The following is a 12,437-nucleotide window of genomic DNA, read 5'->3' on the forward strand; positions in this document are numbered from 1 at the left end:
AAAAAAGGATTGTCTTGCAATACACATTTATATAGATATTCATTGAGAAACACAATAAATTATCATAAGTTTACACATTTAAAAATTGAGAGTTATGAAGAGTTATAGAGATTATAGAAATATAGGTTATGAAGATAAAAAGATACACATTTTTAGTTTAAGAAGGGAAAATTAATGAGATTAATTTTAGGGAATGCTAAATTCAAAGTTCTAATTATAATTGTAAGATTAGTTTCTCCCTTATCTTAAGGCAAGAAACTTAAAATGTTATTTATAACAAATTACAATAAAAAAAAAATTCTACTCAAAATTAATTTTATTAGTCAAAAATTTACATATATTGACATACGTTTTCATTAATAACTTAAAAAATGCAAACTTTATATGTTTAATTAAAACAACAAAATGTAGTGTATTCTTACAAAGTGATATTGGGTGTGCTCAATTAAAATATATCATTCTAAATATTCAATACTAAAAAAATATTTATTCATTTATTTTGTGATTGATTACTAATATAATAGACCATATCATATATTTTTAGGGACAAAAATATTCAGTAGATATTAAAAAAGTGTACCATAGGTAATATACCTTTAATTCAACCATGAAAAAATCTAATATATATATATATATGTATGTATGTGTATATATATATATATATATATATTTAATTATTGTATAGTTTAGAATTTGCCTGTCTTAGTTTTCTAGACCTAGTTTACAATTAGAGGTGTTCAACACAATCCATCAATGTTGGAATTTCAAAATTAGAGTAGGAATCCTAAATTATATAGAATTTGTGTTATAAAATCAAGCTCATAAGAATATAATCATAAAGAGAAGAAGGCAAGAGAAGTAGATAGAAAAAGAGAAATTTTCTTCTTATTCAAGTGTATATTCCAAATGGTGAGTGATATCTCTATTTATAGTGTGGAAATATCACTCCCAAAGGTCACAAATTAGTAGATATAGTTATCCAAATGGTTCTTATCACCTTGAAAACATGTATACATGAATACAATTAAGTCTTGAGTATATCTAAAGGACAACCCACACAATTCAATGGATTTGTAAAACTCCCCCTTGGATGTCCGTAGATAATGTGCCTTATTAAAACCTTACTAGGAAAAACCCTGTGGGAAAAATTCTAGTGAAGGAAAAAGAGTACACATATCTTTCGATACACATTATTTGTTGCCTCATTAAAAACCTTGCCAGGAAAATCCAGTGGGACAAAACCTCGATCAAGGGAAAAAGAGTGCAATGTGTATTATACTCCCCCTGATCAAAACATCACTTAATTTCTTATGATGATTTCATCCATTCTTATATACCAACTTCTAAGATATTGAAAGTGTCTTTGTGATCAACTCACAATCACCAAGATGTTGCATGATTGAACTCATTTCTGATATATCATCTTCTAATTTTATGAATTTGTTGAGGCTTTGAACATAGCCCAATACATTCTTGACAATCACTCAATTCATGACCTTGTTACTGCAAGTGAATTGCTCATTCAACTTGTTCATATCAACAATCATCTTGTGATTACTTTCATTTGGAGTTGATTATCTTCATACATTGTGGTTGGTAAAAAAAAATTTCAAAGAAATTCTTGAATATGGTGTATTATTGATTTCAACCAGACGCACTCTCAACTTGATCCATGGAAGTTTTTTACTTTTGCATGGTTTGAAGAAGTGATCACCAACATTTGCTTCAACAATCACCAAAATATTACTGTGCCTCCACATGTAAACAAATATCGGATTTGATATTGAGCTTATGTGGACCAGACAAATATTCTGCATCTGCGTAATCAATCAGTCTGTCTTGGATTCCTTGAAATAGAATAAACCCATAACTATGATCCTTTGAGGATGTTCAAGCATGTGCTCAACACCATTTCAATGTAATTTTTGTTGGAGAGGAACTGAATCTTGCCACTAAATTTACTGCAAATTAAATATTTGATCGAGTATTGTTAGCAAGATGCACTAATGCCCTGAATGCACTAAGATATGGAGTTTCATCACCAAGAATCTCTTCATCCTTGCTTTGAGATCAAAATGAATCATCATTCATGTCAAGCGATCTCATAATCATTGGGGTACTCAATGAATGTGATCTATCCATAAAAAAAATCACATCAAAACCTTTCTATGTAGGTTGATTGATGGACAACTATTTCATTTGTCAAATTATGAATCTGATGTCAAGACAATATTCTGTCTTACCAAGACCTTTTCACCCCTTCGAACACTCAACAACTTTTAAAAGATATTTGAGAGTGCTAATGACGTTCAATTCATCAACATACACAACTATAATAACAAATTCAGATCCCAATCTTTTCATAAATATGCAAGGACAATTAGGGTCATTCCTTTTGTACTTTTTTTTTCCTTGATTATTTCTCCATTTAAGGATTCTTGAAACTTTATTGAAAAAGTTTCTTTCAAACTCTTATATGCTTCAGACACCTCGCTTGCTTCAAGGATTTTCATATATCCTTCATTGTCTAGCTGGACATGACAATTTTCATTATATGCATTCAAGTTTTTCATATGTTGTCAGATCAAAACAAACCTCATTACATCCACCATAGGAGAAAACATCTCCAATAATGTCAGGATTTTTGCGACAAAGCTTTATGCCCCAAGGCACAAGTGTACTTGATATCTTACGGTTATACTATAGCACAATAATTTATTGCTATCCCACTGACATTATACCTTGATTTATGGACTACCAGTTCAAAACGTCACTTTTCATAGTGAAATAAAATATACTTGAATTATTCATTTTAATTGGCCAATCATTTATCTGTCCACACTCTATGAAATATTTGAATTCAAGATCCTCATCACAATTCATATAAGCGCTAGCTCACATCAAAGATACCTTCGACGACTATTTGATATCGATTTCAAAAAGGTATAACTTATCGAGATCTCTTCATTTTTCAGGTACCTGAACCTTTTCCAAGGTTTTATGAAGTGTTATGTTAATGTGCTTTATAGAAATTGCCTCATTATCATGACTGTTGGGCTATTGCCCATGTTCCAGCCAAAGGCCCATGGCCTAATCCTACTTGGAAAAGGATTGGAATTATTCTCCTTAATTGGTTTCCAATTCTATTAGGAAAAGGATTGGAATAGTAATCCTATTTGTAGTTGGTTTTGGCTTTATAAGGAAAAGTACAACTCTATAAATAGAGGATGGTTTTGAGAGAATAATTAATTGCTCATTGGTATTGTCTTTGAAAGACATTAAAACATAAGAGAGGTTTTTGAGAGAGCTTTCAACAAGAGAAAAAGAGAGAAAGAAAAGGATTCTTTTGCTGCAGTCTTTTCTCCGACCAGCCACGTTCAGATCGTGTTTCCCGATTAACTAACCGTTGGATCGGGCTGAAATTTGGACTGAGTGTTCCTAACATCTTGGTGGCTGATTTGAACGGTGGAGATCGGATTCGGAGGTCAGAAAGATCCTGTTTTAGGTCCCGAACAGAAGCTGGGTTTGGGTGGTGTTTCTTTCTATTTATCTTTTGTTGGTGTAGCTATTGTTTGTTCTCTTTTGGCACTTGTTGTGTAGCCATTAGAAGAATATTTGTAACCCTCTTATTGTTATAGTGAAGCAATTCGGATCTTGTCGATCCCGTGGTGTTTACCTTCGGTTTGAAGGGTTTTTCCACGTTAAACTTGGTGTTCTTTATTGTTAGATTTTCAGTTTCATCTTTTCGTCACAACAACTGGTATCAGAGCTAAGGTTATCTATATGGAGGGGAATATGAGCAAGATGGTATGTCTAAACGGAAGAAACTACAACATATGGAAAAGCAAGATGAAAGATCTATTGTTCGTGAAGAAGATGCATCTTCCGATTTTCTCTGCTCATAAACCCGAGAATGTGACCGATGAAAATTGGGAATTTGAGCACCAACAAGTATGTGGATATATAAGACAATGGGTTGAAGATAATGTTCGCAACCATATTGTGAATGAGACACATGCTAGAACATTGTGGGAAAAGTTGGAGACGCTTTACGCTTCAAAAACTGGCAATAACAAGTTATTCTTGTTAAAGCAATTGATGACCTTTAAATACAAGGAGGGTAGTCCTATTCTTGATCATATAAATGATTTTCAGGGTATTCTTGATCAGCTATCAGGAATGGGTGTGAATTTTGATGATGAAATACAAGGACTTTGGCTTCTTAATACTCTACCGGATTCTTGGGAAACTCTTCGTGTTTCTTTAACAAATTCTGCCACTGGTGGAAAGGTGACTATGGAATATGCAAAGAGTGGTGTGTTGAATGAAGAGGTTAGAAGAAAATCTCAAGACATATCTTCACATTCAGATGTTCTATATACAGAAGATCGGGGGAGACATAAGACAAGAGATCCGAGGAGTAGAGGTAAAAGCAGAAGCAAGTCAAAATTCAAGAATCCAAATATTATATGTTATCATTGTGGAAAGAAAGGACATATTAAAAGATTTTGTAAACAATTGAAGCAAGATCTTAAAGAAGGGAAGAAGGAAGAAAACAACGAAAATAATGTTGTTGCTGTTGTCCATGATGACCTTCTCTTCGCTTGTGATAAAGACGTCATCAATTTTGTATCTCAAGACACAAGTTGGATAGTAGATTCTGGAGCTACATCACATGTCACACCAAGAAAAGACTTCTTTTCATCTTATACTTCTGTTAACTCTGAGGTGTTAAAGATGGGTAATACTGGTGAGGTTAAGGTGTTTGGTGTTGGCACTGTTTGTTTGAAAACCAATACTGGTTCAACGTTGGTCCTTCAGAATGTCAAGCATGCTCCAGACATTCCAATAAATTTGATCTCTGTAGGACAACTAGATGATGATGGCTATCATAATGACTTGTGCAATGGTCAATGGAAGCTCACCAAAGGCTCACTGATTTTAGCTCGAGGAAGAAAACATTCAAATTTATATGTGACACAAGGATCGATTCTTGGTGACTCTATAAATTTGGTGGAGAGCGAGACTTTATCAGAATTGTGGCACAAGAGGCTTAATCATATGAGCGAGAGGGGGATCACATGTTTGGCTAAGAAGAATTTGCTTGCTGGTATGAAACAAGCAAAGGTGAAAAGATGTGTTCATTGCTTAGAAGGGAAACAGAAAAGAGTTTCTTTTCACAGTCATCCTCCTTCAAGAAAGTCTGAGCTATTGGAGCTAGTACACTCAGATTTGTGTGGTCCTTTCAAAGTGAAGTCAAAAGGTGGTGCACTTTACTTTGCTACTTTCATTGATGATCATTCTCGCAAGATTTGGGTATATCCTTTGAAATCCAAAGATCAAGTGCTTGATGTGTTTAAACAGTTTCAAGCCTTATCTGAGAGACAAACGGGAAAGAAATTAAAATGTATTCGCACTGATAATGGTGGTGAGTATATTGGTCCCTTTGATAACTACTGCAAATCGCAAGGAATACGTCATCAGAAGACTCCTCCAAAGACTCCTCAATTAAATGGTTTGGCAGAGAGGATGAACAGAACTTTAGTTGAGAGAGTTAGATGTGTGCTTTCAGAGGCTAAACTTCCAAATTCTTTTTGGGCTGAAGCACTTAACACTGTTGCTTATGTTATCAATTTGTCTCCTGTTGTTGCTTTGGATGGTGACGTTCCAAACAGAGTTTGGTTTGATAAGGATGTTTCTTATGATCACTTGAAAGTGTTTGGGTGTAAAGCTTGTGTGCATGTTCCAAAAGATGAGAGGTCAAAATTGGATGTTAAAACTAAGCAATGTATCTTCATTGGTTATGGTCAAGATGAGTTTGGATATCGATTTTATGATCCAATTGATAAGAAACTCATTAGAAGTCGTGATGTTGTGTTCTTTGAAGATCAAACTATTGAAGATATTGACAAGACTGAGAAACTAGATTCTCATACTGATGAGAGCTTAGTTGATGTTGATCCAATTCCTACTATTGATACATCTTTTGCACATGAGAGAACCCAAGGTAATGATCAAGACAATGATGAGAGTGTAGAACATGTATTTGTTCCTACTGATGATGTTGTGGTTGATAATCAACCAACTCATGTTGGGATGACCGCTTCAGATGCTCCAGAAACCTCTTGTAGAAGATCTACTAGAGAGAAGCGAAGCTCAACACGTTATTCTCATGATGAGTATATTCTATTGACTAATATGGGAGAACCTGAAGGTTATGATGAAGCCATGTTAGATACTCATAGAGATAAGTGGAAAGAACTCATCGTAGACAATCATGAGTTTTGTAGAAGTGTGGCAGGCAGGAAGCCTGTCAAGAGATCCTCTACTTGAAGTCCATTTGGCCCCTTGGCTGGAGGGGGAGTTTGTTGGGCTATTGCCCATGTTCCAGCCAAAGGCCCATGGCCTAATCCTACTTGGAAAAGGATTGGAATTATTCTCCTTAATTGGTTTCCAATTCTATTAGGAAAAGGATTGGAATAGTAATCCTATTTGTAGTTGGTTTTGGCTTTATAAGGAAAAGCACAACTCTATAAATAGAGGATGGTTTTGAGAGAATAATTAATTGCTCATTGGTATTGTCTTTGAAAGACATTAAAACATAAGAGAGGTTTTTGAGAGAGCTTTCAACAAGAGAAAAAGAGAGAAAGAAAAGGATTCTTTTGCTGCAGTCTTTTCTCCGACCAGTAACGTTCAGATCGTGTTTCCCGATTAACTAACCGTTGGATCGGGCTGAAATTTGGACTGAGTGTTCCTAACATCTTGGTGGCTGATTTGAGTGGTGGAGATCGGATTCGGAGGTAAGAAAGATCCTGTTTTAGGTCCCGAACAGAAGCTGGGTTTGGGTGGTGTTTCTTTCTATTTATCTTTTGTTGGTGTAGCTATTGTTTGTTCTCTTTTGGCACTTGTTGTGTATCCATTAGAAGAATATTTGTAACCCTCTTATTGTTATAGTGAAGCAATTCGGATCTTGTCGATCCCGTGGTGTTTACCTTCGGTTTGAAGGGTTTTTCCACGTTAAACTTGGTGTTCTTTATTGTTAGATTTTCAGTTTCATCTTTTCGTCACAACAACTGTGGCGCCGTCTGTGGGGAGAAGTTGGTGTTGTCGTTCTCTCCAACCCAAGGCCCGATGTGTGAAGGGGGAGATTGTTGAGTTATCCCACATCGGAAGTGGAAGGTGCTTGTGGTCAATTTATAAGTGTGAGGGAAAGCCTCAACCTTTGAGCCAGCTTTTGGGTTGAGAAGGCCCAAGACCACCCTACAAGTGGTATCAGAGCCAGGTTCAATGATGGAGTCAGGTTTAGTGGTTCGATAATCGATGATTGAACCAGGTTAGAAAGAGGTGTTCATCTTGACGGGTGTAGTTGTAGTCGCAACCTTTTTGACAGTAATGAAGATTTTGTTGGAGAAATTGTTTCATAGAGGTTCTCTGTGTTGAGACACAAATTTTGAAAAGGAGATTATGGAGAGGAGAAGCAAGTTGTTGAAGATTAAGTGAAGAAGGTGGACAAATTTATTTTGTCAGAAATTCAGGTCAAGGGGGAGATTTGTTGGGTTTTATTTGCCCTAAATTTCTTACCATAAATAGGTTTTCCTTGTAGGAAAAGGTTTTGGATTGACTAATCTTTTTCTTGTAGGAAAAGGTTTACTACTCTATAAATAGAGGCATGTTCCTTCTAACTTAATCAGCATTCACAATGTAGTCTTAAGGGCTTTGAGAGTTTGGTTAGAGAGAGAATTTGTGGGTCACAAGTTTGATACGTTATCACTTGTGTGAACCTCCCATGTATTCCGAGTGAATTGGTTGAGGTTGTTTCCCTCTGTATTTTGTACTCTCATATTTATAGTGGATTGCTCATCTCCTTTGTGGACGTAGGTCGATTGACCGAACCACGTTAAATCTTTGTGTCTTTTGGTATATTTCTCGTTGTCTTCTTACTCGTGGTCTTTCGAGGTTTGCTTTGCTAGCTTCCGCGTTTACACCTGCTTATTTACGGTCCTAACAATGACCATATTGATCATTTTCTCCTTCTTTCTTCAAAGAATTTTATATTTGGAACCGATTGGTCTATACGCTTCCGGCGTATCATAGACTCTGTCCTTCAAGACCTTCACATTAGAGCATTTGCGGCTGAATTATATCATAGGGTTAGTACATTCATTTGGCAATTGATTTGCAACATTATGCAAATGAATTATAACTTGAACTTTAAGTTCACATATTTATTTAACGAGGATCTAGATAATTCATCATTAAACCTCACACATGATTTTCAGTTGTCAATCATCTTTCCCCTTAATGAGAAAATCTAACATTCATTCCGACCTTATTTGGGAATTCATCTTTGTGCGTGGTGGAGCAATTAAAATCATAGTCGCACATTCAACATTTTAGATGAAAAATTATTTGATTCCTGACCCTGAGCCAATTTTAGTGGGGAAACCTTGTTGGCTTGATACATATATGTGTTGCTACATGTTAAAATAAAATCATCTCATACCAAATCTTATTCGGGAGATTTGTTCTCATAACCATGATTTATCTATAATTGGAGGCATACAATTTCTGCTAAATCAACCAGCATTATCAATATAATTTTATATTTTAAAACTGTGCTCTTAATTTAATAATTCGAGCAAACAACCTTACAAGCACCTATTATCGTCGCATAGATGCATCTATCGTATAGTTTCAAATGATCCAACATTTTCAAAACTCTTGAAAATTACAATAATTTCAACATTTTTAGAACTATCGGATACATTGTTCAATTCTCTTCCGCCGATACAAAGCAAACGACACATAAGTTATATATTAGATATATAAGTTATGTATCAAATGTAAAGATTCATATTAACAATAACATTTGTATTAGATATATTATACACAAATAAAATTGTAATGCATTTTGATAGAGATAAAATAATATATCCCGATGTTAAGAGAGATGAAAGAAAGAACTTTTAAAACTAATTTAAATGGTAAAAGTATATATAAACTATATTATATTAATCGACCCTTTCCTTGTCTATTCTCACTTAGACCTCTCCTTTGGTGTACCGAAAAATGGAAGCATCTCTACCAAATTGCGAATAATTAGCGATAATAGATAATTGCCCTTATTTAGAAGTGTGACTTGGATTGGGACTAACACAAATTTAATAAGTGGTACCAAAGCATTTCAAGTAGTACTATAATATTAAAAGTAATATACTGTGAAAACCATTTATTTTTTGCTTTGTCTGGGTCAATTGTATTAGCTATACTATATTTATAATTATGCGTCACAAACGGAAACAAATATATCAAAATAAATTCTCTTACATGATAATGAAGCGAGGAAGTTGTAACATCTCGCCACTCAAAAGAACTAGAAAAGAGTTTAATATCAGAAAATACTTATTTTCGGAAAGAATAAGAAAATCTGGAAATTTCAAGTAAGTTCAGTGATTTTTTGGTCAACTTCAAGCAACTATAACTCCTAGCTTAGGATGAGTTAGGAGTATTTCCACATATGTTTGGGTATCCCTTGGAATAACCTTTTCAACACCGTCAAGTTCGCAAGATTTTGATATCGTATGACTGATTTATGGCTTTCGAGAGTTGGACTGTTGGATTAAGGAAAATCCAATCCGGATTTGGGAAGAACAAAGTTGTCTTTTCCTTAATTATATTAATCCATTTTTAGGGATTAATGGGGTAAAATAAGACTTCATTCAGTTTAGAATGATTTCAAATTCACTCTAGGACTTGGAGAAAGGATAAAAGAGGAAAAAACCAATAATTTGCCAAGAACATTCAAGCTTTGCATGTGAAATTTTTTGGGGTTGATCCCTAAGAAGGTATGTGAGATGACATAGTGTTGGATTAGTTCACCCACATGCCAAACTTGTTTAATGCAGAGAATCTAAGCTATATTAATGTTAAGAAATAAAGTTCTACGTTGTTAAAGTTCTAATAGTTGTATTGTTGACGTTTTGATTCATGTTTCCGGGTGTGATTTCGGGTTGAATCTATATTAATGATCCGAAGTGCTAAGGGAAAGAACCATTGAAGTTTAGAGGGCTTAGAGATTAAGAGTGAAGGAGAAAAGTTGAGAACACCTAGGTACAGGGGTTGGAGAGAACACCTAAGTATAGGGGTTGGGGAGCCACACCTCTCAGAGCCCCAAAGGACAGACTCTATCCGTAGGGCCTTGGGGCGCCGTTCCAGCCAGAGCGCCCAATCTGATCTCTATAAGATGAGGGACCCTGCACCTCTCAGAGCGCCAGGAACACTAGTTTTCCTCATTTTACCCCACCTTTTCGTACTAGTTCCTAAGTGATGTACCTATGTTTCCTAATTAATTCTAAACACTATAAGGTACATATAAAAATCATGAAATCATCTATAAACATGATATCATGAACCTTGAATCCATAATTAAATTCAAGAAAAGTTATGATCAAAGTCAAAGAAGTTAAGAGTCAAGTCTAAAAGTTAAGAAACAAGTCAAAGCAATGTTCTTAAAGTTTTCAACAGTCTTTAGCAATGTTTTACATTTGTTTTAAGACTCAAGCTAAGTAAGAGTAAAGATTTGAGTTCTTTTCTCAAAAGTTATAAGGGAACCAAGTATTCTATAAGTGTTTATAAATGTTTTCACATTTAAAATAAAGAGGAAACTAAGATTTCCAAAAGTGTTTTGAGCAAGAAAAGGGAACATCGATTCAATTAGAGATTTTAAAGCTAAGTGTAGAACAATTATCTCAACCCAAAGAAAGAATTTATTTTAAAAACACATGAGCTACATATATTTTTCGGAGTAGTATTGAGCACCGACATGGGAATGCGAGTTCATAATAACTCAAGTTTCCATAAACCATGTAGCAATCATGGGTATTAATGGGTCATACTTTTTAGATGATCACATAAGTTAAGCTAGTGGATCCACTAAGTTAAGTAGTTCTATACGACGACAAAGTATAAGATAATTTTGGTAGCGTGGGCAAGACGTTGTATCACCACTTAGGCTAATAGTGGTGGTTGTCGATTAGAGAATCTCCCATAAAAATTATATTACTTATTATAAAAGTAAAGTTGAGTTTATTATTGCACTTATTTAACGAACTAAGTCGTTTACACTGTTTTACAAGATTTATATATATATTGCATGTGTCTTATTGATTTATATTAAGTTAATTCATTCATGAGTTGAGCAGATCCAAGGTAAGTGTTTCTTCTTACTCTTTTCAAGATTAAGTTGTTTTAGCATTCCGAGTTGCATACTCGTACATTCAATGTATTGATTCCAGTTGTCCTGCATTTTCTTATGATGCAGAAGCAAGCAACTGGGATCGGCATCCGGTGTACCATTGATCCAGTAAGCAGCTCAGAGCCAGTTGGTGAGCCTCATTATATTCTGGAGGAATCTTTTATCATTGTTTTATTTAGTTTCAGTTGTTAGGATGATTAGGGGTCCTGCCCAACATCCCTCTTTATTTAAAGGCTTCACATACATATAACATATTTCTTTTGTCTTATTCATTTCAATTATATACGTTTAAAATATGAGATTCCACTTTGTTTAAGTATTACTTCAAGTTATTTCTTGAGTTATCTCTTGTGTTTAAGTCTTCCACTGAAGAAGTAAGCAAGACCTAGGGTCTGCTCGAGGCCAACAATGGTCTTTGAGTGTCGCCCACACCCAGGGTGTTGGCTTAGAGCATGACAAACTTGGTATCAAAGCACAAAGTTCAAGAGTCCTAGGAAGTCTATGAAGTTGTGCATGTAGAGTCCTAATTATTGGTGTGAAGCGTGCCACATATATAAATATGAGGCCGCAACATCTAGGAATTCCTTCACTTTCATACTATTTTCGTGTGTTAGAGTTTATCTCTAATTTCTGGTTGCGCGTGTTACATATAACCATTCCTCCATGAAGAGCAGCTAAAGGTCATCCAACTAGGAGGAACGTTGAGAAACAAGGGGTACCCAATGCACCTGAAGTGCAACCCATGGTGAAGTTACTAATGCCAAATTCAGAGAGGCAATTAGGATGCTGAGTCAGGTTGTGACTGACCAGGTTGGTCAGAAAAAATGAGGTCGACAAGAAGGGCACACACTTCAGGATTCGTGAGTTCTTGATGATGAATACCCCAAGTTTTACTGGTTCGAGCACTTACGAGGATCCAAGAAATTTCACTGAAAAACTAAAAAAGGTATTCGAGGTGATGCATGTTGCTCACCCTGAGAGGGTTGAACTAGCTGCATATCAAATCAAGGGTTTTGCTAGGACTTGGTTTGATCAGTGGAAGGAGGGTAGAGATGAGGATGCACCCCATCTGAGTTGGGACTATTTTGAAGAAGCCAACTATAGGTTTTGTTTTCCACGTAGAATGAGTCGTAGTCTTGTTTAGTTGTTCTCATTAGTTCACTTTTCTTTTTATGTTAGTGCT

Source organism: Solanum pennellii, chromosome 7 (assembly GCF_001406875.1).
Source record: "Solanum pennellii chromosome 7, SPENNV200".
NCBI classification, from domain to species: domain Eukaryota; kingdom Viridiplantae; phylum Streptophyta; class Magnoliopsida; order Solanales; family Solanaceae; genus Solanum; species Solanum pennellii.